The 4,610-nt window shown below is 37.9% G+C and overlaps 1 long non-coding RNA gene across 1 annotated transcript; it reads right to left on the minus strand.

Moving 5' to 3' along the window:
- Positions 1-2,629: 2,629 nt before the first annotated feature.
- LOC109484850 lies at positions 2,630-3,696 on the minus strand. Its single transcript, XR_002141096.1, has 3 exons — positions 3,610-3,696; positions 2,986-3,092; positions 2,630-2,688 (listed from the first exon to the last, which is right to left on the minus strand). It is a non-coding gene; the product is annotated as an uncharacterized LOC109484850 (long non-coding RNA).
- Positions 3,697-4,610: the final 914 nt, after the last annotated feature.

Genomic DNA, 4,610 nt, shown 5'->3' on the forward strand with positions numbered 1-4,610 from the left:
TTTATATGATACTGACTAAAAGAAACAGACTTTAAGAAAATGTCAAGTAAACACATTCTCCTTCAGACTTCGTTAAATTTTAACATACTAAAATAAAGAGAGTAACGTTGACATTTCCAACAATGACTACTACCTTTAGTTTCAACAAACCGCATATAACTTAATAACAGATATGACAAAACATAGCGCAAAACGTAACATACAATTAACATACATAACAGAACGATACAGATGACGGAGTTATTCACTTAAACATCATGACATACATAATACATGAAGACGAAATACATATAAACATCATGACAGACGCAATACAACAAACAAGAACAGTGTTAGTAACATCAACACATGCATAACACAATAACACAATACATAACATATCATAACATGACCCGAGCAAGGATCGAACTCGCGCCCAGCTCGCTAGCAATGGTTGGCAGTGCAGCGCGCTTACCAACTGAGCTAAGTCGGTAACGATGACAGCGGCGTCTTTTTACCTATTATTGAAGTTATGGAGGACTGACAAACGACTAGTACACGTAGCATATTTGTATCGCTTTCAGGGTTGTATGCTTGTGATTAATATAGAGGGGTTTCATGTATTTGAAATATGTGAAAGTTTTTTTTTACCTAAATACTGCCGCGGTCGTTTAACAGTCGTGTATTGTCGTATTTGGGTCAACGTCTTCCAGAGAGGTCATAGTGTGGTACATCCTGATGACCTAAATGATTAAAACGTTCTCGACAGATTCAGCACATTCTACCACCCACCAGAGGAAGGCAACAGCGGCCCGGTCACACTCGATCATCAAAAAACTGAACCCCGGTAAGGCCGTACGGGACGTTACATGAACAGTGCCCAGTCATACATGCAACTTGGACTCCTTAACAACTTAAGAGAGATATTATAGTGACCTTGACCATTTATATCACCTGTTTATAATTAGCCTGAAATTGTTGTGCTTTTTAACTTGTCGTAGTAATAGATACAAATATTTTTAGTAATCCTTCAGTACTCATACTACATATGTAAATATGTCTTCATCATGTCTCTATCCGAATTGTAATTGTCCTGAAGAAATGTAGCCGTTACGGCTGCAACCTTTGTGACCGTGGTATTGAAATAAAAAATTATCTTTTCAGAAACAAATTTACCACTGTACTGCTTTATTTACATACCTGATGCTAATATGTTTGTAGTAATATACATCAATTGTTACAATGTATGTATACAATTACTTACAATTGTTATACCACCATTATACTCTTACTGATTCTTTCTAAGATTAACTCAATAGATCGCATCAGTTGGACAACCCCAATTTCTTTATGTGTATAGCCTGAATCGGCGGCAGTTGGATACATTACGCCGAACGACTTCTTGCGCCTAACACAACTAACTCGAAAAGAATCTATATCTGCCACAAAGGTTCAGATGCCGAAATACAACTACATACACAGTTTCAGAAATGCTTTATTTCAAGAGAAAACTTATTTCCATCAATTTCTTTCCATTATTTCCAAAATTCTTACATTTATTCTCATTTATTTATCATTATCATTATCATTCAAATATACTTATGACAGAGAAACATATGTAAACATTGCATAGCCATGTGTAAACTTCGCACTAGTGATAATCTCTTACGCATAGAATCCGGCAGGCATAGCCGTACCCCTCTGAAAGATAGAAGGTGCGAATTCTGTAATGAATTATTTGTTGAAAACGAGATACACTTTCTACTTGACTGTACATTATATAAAGATGAACGACAAGAGCTCTTCCATACTTTTAAATGACAATTAGACAACATATGTAAGAAAATGTCAAAGCAGGACATGTTTAAACACGATGTCATGCAAGAACGAATGTAAAGTATTAATTAATTATGTTTCCAAATGTTTCAAAAAAAGAGAACAAAGGGCAACTAACAGTAGATGATAGGTAGTATATAGTATTGTTGTAATGTATAGATTTCTAGCACTTTGAATTAGAATATATATATATATATATATAACAATAATATGTGGAAGACGAAACGCATTTTATATCAAATTGTACCCTCTATAGCAATGACCGAAATGAACTCTTTGACGTAGCCTCCAGATTCTACCCAAACTTTCACACATATACAAATGAAAAGAAAACCACTCTCCTCTTAACATCCGAAAACCCACAAATTATAGAAAAAGTGGGATCCTTTGTCTTCCTCTGTCTTCAAAAAGTGAAACCCAGTAGTTTTTAACAGTAGATTCTTAGTAGTTATCAATAGTTCTATATGTACTTATTGTCTGTTTTTATACCATATCTCTTCTGTTTCTGCAATTAGCCTTCGGGCAAGAATTTGCAATAAACAATTGATTATAATTATAATACTATTCTACTGTACTTTCTCTATTCTTATCAGGAAGATGCTCATGTCGATTGTGATGTCACCTGGCACCTGGAACAAATTAAAACACTGTTAACAGATGCAACTGTTGTACTAATCATCATTTACCGTATCTACATATACTTATGTATGCGTGAAATAACTCGGTTGATTTATTCACAGCAAAGAGAGGGGAGGAAGTAAACGATAAACGGTTAATGTCTTCAGATGTATTTACTCAGATTTACCGAAGCAAGCTGTGCGAAGGCAGGATGCTGTCTGCCTTCTTCAGTGAGTTCCTGGACATGTAAAGTCACTGAAACAGAAAGGTGTTCTTATCAGTTGGCGTATCACATTAACTTTTGAAAAGAATTGTCAGCATGTTGCTTCGGCATGGGGAAGGGGAGCATAGTGATTACGAATGGCGCAAAATCATGGACGCAGTTTACGAATTACGTTAATCAGGACGATTTTGAAATCAGCTTACGGTGTACTAGTAATTCACGGTTTACGTTTTACGTTGTATAAAGGTAACGCCTATGCTTAATGTAGTATATAAGGGACCAATTACGCCTTACGGCGAATTTGCTGCTGCTGATTTTGTTTTACTTACCTGCTTCCCCCTGACGAGACCTCTCCTCCGCCGAGGCCAACAGAGTCCCATTTGGCCTCGTTACTGTAACCCTCAGCGCTGGCGATGTTGTGGTTGGTGGTGCCTTTCTACAGAAATGATATATTGAAGATGTCTTTATTACCTCCATGAAAATGGAGCTATTGTTTTTTTGGCGCGCGCGTGTGTGTGTGTGTTTCCCGTACATTTGTAGTCAGCATAACTTCATAACGCCTTTATGGATTATGATGATATTTGCTATGTTGGTAAGTCTTGGGAAGACGAAGGTCAAGGTCAAATATGGGTCTCTTGGTGGATGACCTTGGTACTGAAGCAGAATTTGCAGCTGGTATCTGCCACCGTACAACATACACCGGGGTACCTCACGGGTGGCATTATTTACATGACCCGGGACCACTAGAAGTTTAACAGCTGTATTTGAAAGAAAGGAATTGAAGGTTTTTCAGACATGTACACTATTAGATGCAAATTATGCATATTAACACCCTATTTTATGGAGGTTTGAGATTTACGAACTCTTGTTTGTGCTTGAAGTTTGATTAAAAGATGACATGTTGGCTTTCAGAAGGAAGGTGATGACACATTTATATCAAGAAAAGTCAATACCTTGCTTTCCTGGTCCGTTTTTCGTACCGTCTGTTTTTCAGAACGACCTTAACCTCTTCTCGAACGCGCCCAAAAGGCAAATGGGGGAAGGTTTTCAACACATGGCAATGATGACGTAAGGGTTACTTAATCATGAATGATTTAGATGAAATTTTTAGTCAATTAGCGATGGTGTTTAATTATTGCTGTGTTGTTGACACAATTATACACATGCAAATTATTTGAAGACAAATGGAAATTTTATTGGCAAGCCTTCTCACAAGGGATGGCTTCCTTCCAGTCTCCTCTAATCCGTGTTTGCGAAGCTCGATCTTAAGCTGCGCAACGGACAGGCTGGCGATTGTTAGCCCCCTTGGGGTCCACCTGTCCATGAGCACAGCTTTAAGGTCGAGCTTGGCAAACACCCGCTCAAGTTGTTTTGCTGTAAATGAAGTCAGTATTAGCCCATGTCTCTGTACTTATTGATACCTTGGCTAGAAGGTCTGAAATTTTTAGAGCATGTAAACCATACTGGAATAAGTTATCAATCTCACCATTAAGTTGCGTCCATGTTTTGATGGATCCTTGCCCATCATCCCCCGCTCCCTCCATCAGCCTGAACGGCACACCGATGTCTTTCATGGCACTCAGCAGCTGCTCTGTTCTCCTCTGGTTTATGGCCCACACAACCACCTGTATATGAGGTAAACTTCCCATAAAGATCCAACCATACTACTAAAGTAGATAGCTTTGAAAGGAAATTAGAAAAGAAAAATTGAAGAAAAATTTAAGTTTCCTACCAGATTTAACATCTTCCCCCTGATTCTCATGCCCTGAAATGTCTATAAGGGACATCATCAGTATTGAGCAAAGCAAATTGATGTATTGAAAATAAATTTTCAAAACGCTTTCATGAACAATATTTCAGTAAAGATGTACCATGTGTAAAACGTCTGGAACTATTTCCTCAAAAGAGAAGTGTAGAAGGGTAGGGAGAATGTGCCCCTTGTGGTCCCTCTTCC

This window comes from Branchiostoma belcheri, unplaced genomic scaffold (genome assembly GCF_001625305.1).
Source record: "Branchiostoma belcheri isolate BF01 breed outbred unplaced genomic scaffold, Haploidv18h27 scaffold70, whole genome shotgun sequence".
Taxonomy (NCBI): Eukaryota; Metazoa; Chordata; class Leptocardii; order Amphioxiformes; family Branchiostomatidae; genus Branchiostoma; species Branchiostoma belcheri.